The sequence below is a fragment of the Microcaecilia unicolor genome, unplaced genomic scaffold (assembly GCF_901765095.1).
Source record: "Microcaecilia unicolor unplaced genomic scaffold, aMicUni1.1, whole genome shotgun sequence".
Taxonomy (NCBI): domain Eukaryota; kingdom Metazoa; phylum Chordata; class Amphibia; order Gymnophiona; family Siphonopidae; genus Microcaecilia; species Microcaecilia unicolor.
Window position 1 is genome coordinate 1 of NW_021963877.1, and position 12,858 is coordinate 12,858.

At 39.7% G+C, this 12,858-nt stretch overlaps 1 long non-coding RNA gene across 1 annotated transcript; it reads right to left on the minus strand.

The window, feature by feature from the left end:
• Window positions 1-7,714: 7,714 nt before the first annotated feature.
• LOC115459691 lies at window positions 7,715-12,560 on the minus strand. The gene is made up of 4 exons (XR_003940318.1): window positions 12,498-12,560; window positions 9,616-9,687; window positions 8,009-8,056; window positions 7,715-7,769 (listed from the first exon to the last, which is right to left on the minus strand). It is a non-coding gene; the product is annotated as an uncharacterized LOC115459691 (long non-coding RNA).
• Window positions 12,561-12,858: the final 298 nt, after the last annotated feature.

A 12,858-nucleotide genomic window follows, 5' to 3' on the forward strand; every position in this document is an offset into this window, starting at 1 on the left:
AAGATAAATTACTAAAAATAGCTATGCAAGTTCATTTTTCAATTCTTTCAGTACTCTGGGGTGAACACCATCCGGTCCATGTGATTTGCTACTCTTCAATTTGTCAAATTGTGCCATTACATCATCCAGGTTCATAGAGATTTTCATTCAGTTTCTCCGACTCGTCACTTTGAATATCTTTTTGGCACTGGTATCTCACCAAAATCTTCCTTAGTGAAGACTGAAGCAAAGAATTAATTTAATCTCTCTGCTATGGCTTTGTCTTCCCTGAGTGCTCCTTTAACCTCTTGGTCATCTAATGGTCCAACTGATTCTTTTGCAAGCTTATTGCTTTTAATATACCTAATAAAGTTTTTACTATATGTTTTTGCCTCCAACATAATCTTTTTTTCAAAGTACAAGATATTTTTTGTTTTACCTTACTCTTATCTCCACATCCAACATTCTTCCACCCTTTTTCCCTCCAACCTCTTCTGCCGCTGGTTCCATGTCTCTCTCTCTCCCACGTGCCCCAACAACTCCTCCTCTCTCTGACCGCTCCCCCACATCCCTCCCCAATGTATCTTCCAGGTGTCGCCAGCAGCTGCAGCAATTCATATTTACTGCCTTCACCAGCCCCGCAGGCTTCCCTCTGCCATGTCCTGCCAGTGAGAAAACAGGCTAGAATGTGGAACAGGGAAGCGTGCCAGCTCACATCCATGCCTATTCATTTGTGCTTAAATATGAGCTAAAACTTCTAACATATAAAAGTTTCATGAGGCCCATATATTTTGAATGCGTTTAGCTTGAATGCATGATGAAGTGTCACATCATGAAATGTCTGCAGTGGTGAAGTGTCATGTGATAAAGTGAGAGATTAAGGTGATGAAAACGCTGTTCTTCTGCACTTAAATATAAGCCTAGTGAATAACTTTATGGGGTCCTTTTACCAAGCTGCGGCAAAAAGTGGCCTGCGGTAGTGTGGGTGTGTGTTTTTGGTGCACGCTTGGCCAGTTTTTATCACATCTGGAAAAAAAGGGCTTTTTTTTTTTTTTGAATGGGCTGGGAAAAGGGCCTGCGGTAAAACTGAAACCAGCAAGCACCTATTTACAGCCTGAGCCCTTAATGTCATTCATTGATCTAGTAAGGGCTCTTGTACTACACACATGGTGACTGATTGGCAGGTGCCCAACTGCCAATTAACACCGGATACGCCGCACAGGGTAGGAAATAAAACAAATAATTTGTCCCAGCAGTATGGGCACATGCCAAATCCGAAATTACCGCCAGGGGGTGTGCTAGTCTGGTGGTAATCTCATTTTGGTCGCATTGCACACGCGTAAAGCCTACTGTGCCTTTGTAAAAAGGGCCCCTATATATGAAAAATTTTAATAAGGCTCATATTTAGGCGCAGAAGAATAAACACAGTGCACCACTATTTTGCAGATGGAGGTGCCCGGAGACAGGAGCAAATGGGAACTACTCCTGCCTCATTCTAGGTACTGGGTCAGGAGGCAAGAAATAATTACCAGGTAGTTTTATGTAGGATGGGGGGAGGGAGAAGACCACTAGACTACCAGGGATTGTGTGAGTGTGGGGGGCAGGCCCCATTAGACCAACTAGGAAAGTTTTTTTTGCTTGTTTTTTTTAAATAGGGGGAAGGGGGCAGTCATGTGGGGGCAGGGAGGGTGCAATTAGACAACAGAGATATATTTAAGGGTGCCAGGTAGGGGTAAAGGGCTAATGCATGCTGCAACATGTGTTTTTTTGTAAATGTCAACTTTCCTGTCAGTGCCTGAGCCAAACACTGCTCAGGCACTGAAAGTTGACATTTAGCTCTGAGCCGCAGATTACTACCATAATTTTAATGTAGTAATTTGCATACTCAGTTTGAGCATGCTGTGGCTTGGAGGTCGACCACATTTTGTTTTGGTTACAGTGGCAAACCCAGATTTTCATAATCCTTCACTTGCTCATTTGGGGAGCCAATGGAATGTTCAACTGAACTGGACCTGTGGATTAAGCGGTACAAAAATTCAGAGATGATCAAGAACTTTAAGTTTTCCATGTGGACCAGCTAACAGTGATTAAAAAAAACATTTGGTCCAATTGGCGAGGATCAACAGTGATTGGGACATCTGCAGCATAACTGGATTTCCTTGATGAACTGATTATATAGACATCAGCTGCATTTGCTCATTTACTACATTTCAAAATAAAGTTAAGTGTTCTTCCAATATTGGGGAACTTTATAAGTTGATAAATATAAATTTTTTGACTAAATGGGGTTCGGGAATTTTGTAGTCATATTATTGTACACATGATTCATGAGGTCATTTTGTTTGAATGAATGGTTTGAGTGGATGATTTTACGTGATCTTATTGAACAGATTTTGATAATAAATTTAAAAAAGTTTTTCTATATATACTCTAGAGCATTTATTTTTGAAGTTAAAATGTAATGCCAAGAAGTACAGAGTGATGCACTTGGGGTGCAGAAACCCAAAGGAGACATACTGGATAGGAGGGGGAGAGATTGGTAAGCTCGTCTCAGGAGATGGACCTTGAGGTGATGGTGTCCGAGGATCTGAAGGTGAAAAAATAATGCAACAAGGCGGTGGCCATGGCCAGAAGGATGTTGGGCTGCAAAGAGAGGGGTATAATCAGAAGAAAGAAGGTGTTGATGCCCCTATACAAGTCGTTAGTAAGGCCCCACTTGGTTTATTGTGTTCAGTTTTGGAGGCCGTATCTAGCTAAGGATGTTAAAAGACTTGAAGCAGTGCAAAAAAAAAGCTACAAAAATGGTATGGGATTTGTGTTGCAAGATGTATGAGAGACTTACTGACCTGAACATGTATATCCTGGAGAAACAGGGGTGATATGATGCACATGTTCAAACATTTGAAAGGTATTAATCCACAAACAAACCTTTTCCAGAGACAGGAAAGCAGTAGAACTAGAGGACATGAATTGAGGTTGAAGGGGGGCAGACTCAGGAATAATATCAGGAAGTATTTTTTCACAGAGAGGGTGGTGAATGCTTGGAATGCTCTCCTGTGGTATGTGGTGGAGATGAAAACAGTAACAGAATTCAAAAATACATGGGATAAACAGAAAGGAATCCTGTTTAGAAGGAATGGATCCACAAAAGCTTAGCAGAGACTGGATGGCAACACTGGAAATTGGGAAGCAAAGCCAGTGCTGGGCAGACTTCTAAGGTCTGTGCCGTGAAAACGGCAAGGACAAATCAAGGAAAAGTATCACATACATTGAGTATATCCTGTGCGTTTTAAACCTGTAGAACTGCCTTTATTAATTCTTGAACTGCATTTCTCTAGTTTGGCCAGCAGGTGGTGCATGTTATGTTTTAAGCTGATACAAAGAACTGACTTTTCCCTTCTTTAGTCAGCACAGATTAGAAATGCCTGTAGTGATGTAACCAGATAATTTCAAATGTTGTTCTGGGCTCTGATTGGCCCAGGAGTTTATTTTCATTCGGAGTGAATTACCTTTTGCCCCAGTCTTAACCCGGGAGAAGACAGATCTCTTTGCTAAGGCCCTGTAAACAGTTACATTTGATAACTTGTGACCAGCTATATATCCTGATCTTCCCAGGTACTTTTTAGAAAGTAAACAAATGATTAGTCTTATAATTGATCCATATTTCAGTTCTGTTATTGTTTGCTGATTGCACTTATGTTACACTGTTCAGTTTTTAAGACAAACAATTTTCAGTTTATTGCCTCTTTATCTGATAAAGAATCCTGGTGGTTTGTGTGTTGGGTCTGGGAACTGTGGGACCACTGGAGTGTGGCCTCCAGTAACCTAGAAATCATAGACTCGCCCAGAGACAGCTGGGACCCAGTCAATGGGAGAAGGGTGCTAGTGTAGAGAACAAGAGGCAGCTGCAGGCGGACCTGAGCTGTGCTAGGGATAGATCCTCTACGTGGCCAGGGTAATCCCAGGCAGGTAGCTAAGTGTTTTGTGACAGGCAGACTGGTTGGACCATACATCTACTATGTTACTATGTTATTATGTAAACCCTGGACCTGCATGGGGATAGGGAGTGGAGTAGAGAGAGAGGGAGGGAGGAGGGAGAGAGGAGAAGAGATAATGGACTTGTGGGGAAATGGAGGAAAAACAAAGACCAGGACAAAAAAGGGGAGGAAGAGAGGATGAGAGCTGCTGGCCTGGGGTTGGGGTCAGGGACACGGAACAAGATGCATGACAGAGGGAGCACAGGGATAGGGAACACAGAAGGGAGATGCCGGATATGATCGATAAGGGAAGGTAGATGGTGGACATACAGAAGAAATGTCAAAAGAACAGGACAGAACACTCTGGAAAGAGTTAAGAAAAATCAGAAAGAAAGGGACAAAAGCAGATTCTACACAGCAGACTCTGGCTCAAAGATCAAGCACACAGAGCTAGGTTCGCATCTCGCATGCCTCTAGATGCTCTCTCTCCTCCTCACCTTGTAAGGTCCTCCACCCCCCCCCCCCCCCCAGCATACTCCATACCTCAATTTTGATCCTTTCTTCCCTTCTTCCTATCAGAGGGGGGTAAGAAGTGCTTCTGAATTACATCTGCCTTCTCCTCGGTTGGCTTCAATCTGAAGTCTGACCATACGGTACTGGTGCATCCTATGACACTTCATTGCCCCCTACGGTTCAGATTTCAGATTGAAGTTGAAAGAGGAAGCAGTAAATGCAGGTAAAAAAATAATGCTCCTCTGCCAGATGTGGGGAAGGGGAGTTGTCACGAAACACCTAGCCACCCACCTGGGACTACCCCGCGGCCACTTAGAGGGTCTATCCCCAGCACAACTCAGGTCTGCTTGCACCTGCCACTTGTGCTCTACTCTAGCACCCACTGATTGGTTCCCAACCACCTCTGGGCGAGATTCCTAGGTTACTGGGGCCTCACAGTTCCTAGAAAGCACCCACAGACTCAACACACTAACCACCAGGATTCTTAGTCAGTCCAGACAAGCAGATGCAATAAACTAAAAATGTTTATTGTCATGAAAAACTAGAACAATGAACAGTAAAGGTGCAATCAGCAAACAAATAACTAAAATAGGATTAATTAGCTTATAAAGCTATCTAAACATTTGTTTACTATCTAAATAGTACCTGGGGAGTTCAGGACATATAGCTGGTCACAGGTTATCAAATATAACTGTTTACAGGGCCTCAGCAAAGAGATCTTTCTCTTTTTTTTCCCTGGCTGGAGAAAAAAAAGCTAGTACATCCTAGATGAATTGAGCTCCTGGTCCAATCAGAGCCCAGAACAACAAGTTGTTAAAAGTATACTGCTTCTTACTTCCTATCTGTGTTAGACTAAAAAAGTCAGTCATTTCTCCATAACAGATTTAAAGCAAAGAAACACCACCTTCTGGCCAATAAGAGAGATACAGTTCAAGAAATAAGCAATATAGTTTACAGGCTTAAAACCAACTGTTTTGTCATGGGGGTAACTGAGGAATATGCTGGTCATGAACCTAGGTACACGTCTGCTGTGCCTAATGCAAAACACAGCTCTACAAGCACACCAGAATTTATTAACTATTGCTCCGCTTGTAAGTCAAAATACAACTTTTAACTGTCAGCAAGTAGAGGAGTGTGGTAGCCGTGTTAGTACACTCTTAAGGTTATCAATAGAAATCAAACAAAATAAAACATGGAAAAGAAAATAAGATACCACCATTTTTATTGGACATAACTTAATACATTTCTTGATTAGCTTTCGAAGGTTGCCCTTCTTCCTCAGATCGGAAATAAGCAAATGTGCTAGCTGACAGTGTATATAAGTGAAAACATTCAAGCATTACTATGACAGTCTGACAGGGTGGGACAGGTAACTTTAAAACCATACAAGAACGCAAGACCTTTGAAGTCAGAATGATTGAATATTTTAACACCCAACAGAAAGGACTTAACAAGGATCTGGGGTTCCTAGCCCATTATAAACCATAAAGCTGTATGTCTCTGTTGATCACCCTCCCCTCACCTATCCACACCCACCCTGTTAGAATATCAATGATATGCTTTGATGTCCCCATGCATACTTCCTACCCACCCCCTCCTCCCACCCTGTCAGACTGTCGTAGTAATGCTTGAATGTTTTCACTTATATCCACTGTCAGCTAGCACATTGCTTATTTCCGATCTGAGGAAGAAGGGCAACCTTCGAAAGCTAATCAAGAAATGTATTAAGTTATGTCCAATAAAAAAAGGCATCATCTTATTTTCTTTTCCATGTTTTAATTTGTTTGATTTCTATTGATAACTGTCAGCAACAAATTCAAATTACTAAGGGGCACTTTTACAAAGTGGCGGTAAGCCCAATGCAGGCTTACCGCTTGTTAAAAAAGAAGTACCACCCCTAGTGTGCTGTCATATCCGGCGCCACAAAACTTTTTTTATTTTTGTAGTGTCAGTGTGTACCCGGCAGTAATCGGGCAGTGCTGTGCATTGCCCAGTTACCGCTGGGTTACTAAGGGAGCCCTTACTGCCAACAAGGCTTCCCCTCGAAATGGCCAAGCGGCAAGTACCCCCCCTCCCCACTCCGAAATGGCCAAGCGGCAAGTACTTCACTTGCTGCGTGACCATTTTCTGAAGAAAAGAAAGACCTACTTTTTACCCGCTGCAGTTAAAGGGGGCCCCAGCGCGTGGCAAAAAAAAAAAACCACCACCAGCGCAGGCTCCCTTTTACTGCAGTTTGGTAAAAGGGGCCCTAACTGAATTGTTTAATGTTTTTCTTAATTCTTTAAGAACTGAGCTTTCAACTCTGGGCTTTGTCAATTTCAGTTATGTAGATGACATTACAGTTTTGATTCCTTTTTATTAATGCAAGTATCATCTGAAGTCCATAAGTGTTTGGAGCTAATAAGCGCCTGGATGTGGAAGTATAAATTAAAATTGAATGCCGAGAAAACTAAATATTTGTTATTGGATTACAATCCAAATCCTCTGGCAGATCATATTTTAGTAGGGCAAACAGAATATCTGCTATTTCCTGTCATCGAAATATTAGGAGTTTATGTTGACCAATCTTTATCTTTGGATGCTTATATTAATGCGTTAAGAGTTCTTTTTTTCATGCTGAGGAATCTTAGAAGAATCAGAAAAATTTTGAACCTGTTCAATTTAGACTTTTGGTACAATCTTTATTATTATCCAAATTAGATTACAGTAATCTAATTTAGGAGCTTCTAAACAAACCTTTCGAGAGCTGCAGTCTGTTCAGAATACTGCAGTAAGGTTAATTTCCTCTTTACATAAATTTGATCGAATTTCAAAATATTATGAAGCGCTTCACTGGTGTCTATTGAGACCAGGGTGTAAATTTTCCTGTGTATTATATAATACTTTAAATGGAGAATGTCTGGGATACCTTTTGGCCCATTTGATTTTTACTATTCCTGGTAAATATAGAAGGTTAGTTAACTATCAACGATTTTCATTACGATCCCTAAGAGTGAAAAGATTTGATCTCTTTCAAAGACTATTGGCTTTCCAAGCTCCTAAAGTTGGAAAAACATACTGACAGATTTGGATATAACAGATTATTTGCATTTTATAAAACTTAAGACTATACTTTTTAGAAAATGTATTTAATTTTATTGAGACTAATGATTCATATGTCATGTAATTCCTAAACACTATAAATTGGTTTTAGCAGTATTGAAGTGTGATGTAATAACAGTAATTTAGAAAACAAACACACACTTACCTGTTCTTATCAAATGATGTCCTAGCCAGACGTGATTGCAAAATGGCAGTTATCTAAATAAAAAAATAAGAATTTTTTTTAATTTAAATAAAATGATTCTTTTACAATGCAAAGGAGTATTACAATCTCCTGTAATACTCATAACTCTTGTATCAAATTAGGTGTTATTGTACCTTTTGTTATTGTTTACATTGGTTATATTGTTTTTATAGTACTGTTAAAATTCAGTAAAAGATTTGAAAAAAAAATAATTTACTTAAAAACGATATCTGAAGTTACTGAGTATTCTTACCATGGCAGTTTGGTCACCCAATTTATGAAGGCCAGATGCCCTGTGGAGCTAGACAACAAAATAAATATACCTTAGAACAGTTCAATTAAAAAATAAGCACTTTTGATTAGATTTGAATTTTAGATTACTTTCTACCCCATAATTATCATTTTATACTTACTTGAAAACAGATAGTCTAATATTCAATACAAATTATACATCCAATGGCAGCTGGTGAATGTGTAAGTTGCCTCTCCATGTGTTTTCAAAATAGATATAAACAACATTGGACCATTTAAAATTGCTAACTAGCCTGATACTATTGTATAAAAAGCTGATGGGACAAGGGCAGGCCAAAAAAAAAAAAAAATCCTAATAGCAACTATATTCAGCCACTATCTAGAAATGTTATTCATTTAGTTTAGGCCTGCCAAATACAGGCCTAAACTAAAAAGGACAGTGTCAGCACAGTGACCTTCTAGCTTAGCATTCAGTGCCACAACATATGGGATAGTAGTACTGAATACACACATTTAATTGAACACGGTGACCAGTGTTTAACTTAAACTAGCCACCGTGGGAGAAAACTGTCCCTGAAGTATTTTGGCAGTACTAGAAACACAAAGCCTTATCAAAAGGAGCTTAACATAGCTGCAAGAAATCTGAATCATTTCACTAAGCACCAAAAGATAAACCTTTTGGTTTCAATTACCTGGAAAACAGTTTGAATGTTTAGAATTATACGGTGAAGTATAGTAGTATTTTCTGGGGTTTAGTCAATAACCACTATTTTAAATTAGTTTATTTTCATCAGAAATGTTCTGTGTTATCAGTTAAAACCTGAACCCCTAATTACAAATCAATAAGGGGAAGGGCTATCTTCTTTAAATTCATACCTCAGCAAATAAGCTAAAACTGAAGACCTGGTTCATCAAGGCATTGACTGTAGAGATCACCCAACTGTGGAAGCCATTTTACCAAACATTATTTTATAGCACAACTGGATATAAGTTAACATTGCACAGTGGTGATAAGTACATATTCTGATATGATAAGGCCGTACCCAAAAGTCAACAACTTAACAATGGGGTCCTTTTACTACGGTGCGCTGAAAAATGGCCTGCGGTAGTGTAGGCGTGGGTTTTGGGCGCGCGCAGATCCATTTTTCAGCGCGCCTGTAAAAAAGGCCTTTTTTAAATATTTTTGCCGGAAATGGACATGCAGCAAAATAAAAACTGGTGCATGTCCATTTTGGATCTGATACCTTACCACCAGCCACTGACTTAGCGGTAAGGTCTCACGCATTAACCGGGCGGTAATGACCTACGCACATAGAATGCCAAGAAAATAATTATTTTTCGGGCACGTGTCAAATACTCAAAATCCACTGTAAAGGATTGGATGATTCTCCAAAAAAGAGCTATGGGAATACAGCTGTATGCTTTGCATATTCACTCCCAACCATGACACTTATTTAGCTGTATTAAAGAAGGTGTCCAATTTAATACAAAAATGGCATCTTCTGGGAGAACCACCCATTCTTTGTTTTGGAATGTACACAAAGATTAAACACAACACATCAATGCAAAAATAATGCACTATAAAACCAAAAAAGGAGAAATCTGTACCTGCAGTAAAGTCTGTACAACATCAGCCACCTTCCCAGCAACTTCCAATCGAAATAAATATTGCATTTCACCCTGAATAATAGTTTTTAACATTTTAGAATTTCGACACTTGGAAAAATGTGTGTGTAGATTAGATACATACATAGAGAAGCAATTTCAGACTTAGGAATACAACTTGATCCTGCCTTTAAAATGTGTTCTACATAGGAGTCAAGATTCAGCCAAGGTCAGTGAGCATTTTGCTGACCGCCACTGGTGTTATTCCCGGATATTCAACGCCGAGCCATGTTCGTCCTTTGGCAATGACTATCTGGTTTACATGGAGCCAGCTAAGTCGATATTGCGAACTTAACTGGCCATGGGTTGCCACATAAAGGGCCCTAGTTACTAAGCCGCGTTATAGGCACGTTAGCGTCTTTACACGTGTTAAACATGTAGGCACCTACAATATCCCTATAGGCACCCACATGGTTAACACATGCGTTAATTGCAGGCACATTAAAAATACTAACGCGCCTTAGTAAACAGGGTCCAAAGAAAACACTGATATCTGCTGTCACATTTGTGCAGTTACGCTGGCCGGTTAAGTGCTGAATACTGGCACTTCAACAGCCAAGTGCCAACTCCACCCTAAGAATGCCCCCAAAATAACCAGTTTTCACTTAGGCGCTAACCAGTCGTTTTCAGCATCACTAACTGATTAAGTGCTGCTGAAAATTAGTGGATACCCCGACCAAGCAATTAAATATTTGTCAGCTGCCGTTTCTGGCCAGTTAAATTGTTTTGAGTTGCAACCAGATAATATCCAGGTTACAAAATTATGATAATCTACCACATATTTCCCCCAGTATATTTCAAAACAATTCAGGATACCTTACACCTGAAAGACCAAAAATAAAAGCATAACATGATTACATGGTATTGTAATTCAGGCAGCTCAGTTTAGTCACATATTTCTGCTGCTCTAAACTTGCAGTCCATTTACGTTTTGTGATAATCTTGGTACAGATCACCACCATTCATACATACTGAGCCACAATACAAATTAAGTCATTAGTCCTTAGGCACTAAGGTGGTTCTCTCATTTTGTGTCTAAAGGAAAAATGTTTAATACAGAAGCCATCACACAGATATATGTTTTTAAAGGCTTGGCACACAGAGCAACTGCTTTTAAATAACTACACCCCCCTCACAGTATAACGACAAAGTTGGTAAAGGCTATGGATGTAAGTCCACTGTTTTATTTAAACAACTAAAATTTTAATGGTTAGTGTGATTTAGATAAGGGTAGGAAAAGGGATGGAGGCAATGTTTTGCCACCACAGAGCCTGTAGATCAAGCGTTTTCAACCCAGTCCTCAGGGCATACCCAGCTAGTTGGGGTTTTCAGGCTAGGATATCCTGAAAACCTCGACTGGTTGGTGTGCCCTGAGGACTGGATTGAAAACCTCTGCTGTAGATGAAGGTTGCGCAATCTTGTCAGGCCAACTTGGACAGAGGCTTGAAACGTGCGAAGAGGAAGTGCTGCCATGCCTTGATCCTTTGTAGAAGAAAGGTGAAACCAAACTTAAGATTTCAGCACCCATAGGGAAAGTTGAGGAGCAGCAGCTGGAGGAATAGTCTCCCATACACCAAAACAGTAGCAGAGGGGGATGCTAGAGTACCACAGCATAATCTCTTTAAAGTGACCCTAATGCAAGAAAGTACAGGCCCCTCTTTGTTGCTTTCAAAATAGGACACCTAGTCACTTGATATGTTGCCCATGTCTAAATTCAAGACTGCAAAAAGGGTGCAATTATGATTGTATGGTCAAAGGGAAACTAAAATGTAAGAATTTACTTAACATTTAATATTTTGGCATCCCTAATGAGTTTATAATGTATTACTGGCAGGGGCACCTAGGGGTTCTCTTGACACCATATGTAGCTCTCGGTCAAGCCCCAATGTGTATGGCGTTGAACCTTAGGTCTATACTCTCTCAAAGACCATATCAATAGTGTTGACTTTTTCAGTTGGTGAAATTGTTGTGCTTCTTTAAGGACAATGTGAATAGGAAGATGATATCAAAAGAATTTTCTTCCTCTAGCATTCCTAGTATAAGGCCAATCTGTTTACGGAGTCATTTTTATCTTCCATAAAAGATGTCACTGTAAGAAGAAACTATAAGAGGTTGTTCTATAAAACAGGCATTGGTGTTTGTGTGTCAGTTATGCACATAAATTATTAGAGTAATGGCATATATGCATGCATATGCACCTAAATGCTATTCTGTAAATATACACATATCTTACATAGTATGTATATTACAAGTAAACATACACCTAGGCAGAGTCAAGGTGGAACACGAGCAGAACTCACATGCCCATAACTTACAGATATCTCCGGTTCTTAGGTGCACACAATTATATCAGCCACAGTGCTCATGTCAAAATGCAAATACACATATATAAACAGTGATTCTAGTGTATTAAATTTAAAACAAATCGGAGAAAAGTTTTCACCCAACGCATAATTAAACTCTGGAATTCGTTGCCAGAGAACGTAGCTTGGCAGAGTTTAAAAAGGGATTAGTTGGTTTCCTAAAGGACAAGTCCTTAAACCACTACTAAATGGAACAACATGTATAGAATGTTTGTATGTTCCGGAAGCTCGCCAGGTGCCCTTGGCCTGGATTGGCCGCTGTCGGGGACAGGATGCTGGGCTCGATGGACCCTTGGTCTTTTCCCAGTGTGGCATTACTTATGTAGTATTCTATAGAGGAAAATAGTTGCATACTTTATTTTATAGAACAGAGGCCCAGTATGACTTTTTAATGTGTTAGATATTCCTTTACTTCCCCCACAAGTTTTGTAACTTCTCTGCTTACAAACAAAAAGAACTCACTCGTTGGATTTTATAAGGTGCCACAAGGTTTTCTTCCTTAATGAAATTAACCTGAAAGTACAAAAAGAAGGATAATTAAGGACTGATTTTTATTTGATGATTACTTGAGAGGGTAACAGGAAATCAAACAAATAATAATGAATATGATCACATGGCAAAAGTTATTCTCTATTCACATTTTCTAGTTTTTAATGTAAGGGTGAAAAGCATTTAGAAAATGTGGGCATCAGCCAAAACTAGAGTACTGTGTGCAATTTTGGTTGAGGCATCTCAAGAAATATATAATGGAAATGAAAAATGTACAGAGAAGGGCAACCAAAATGGTTAAGGGATGGATCTCCTCTCATATGAGGAAAGGCTA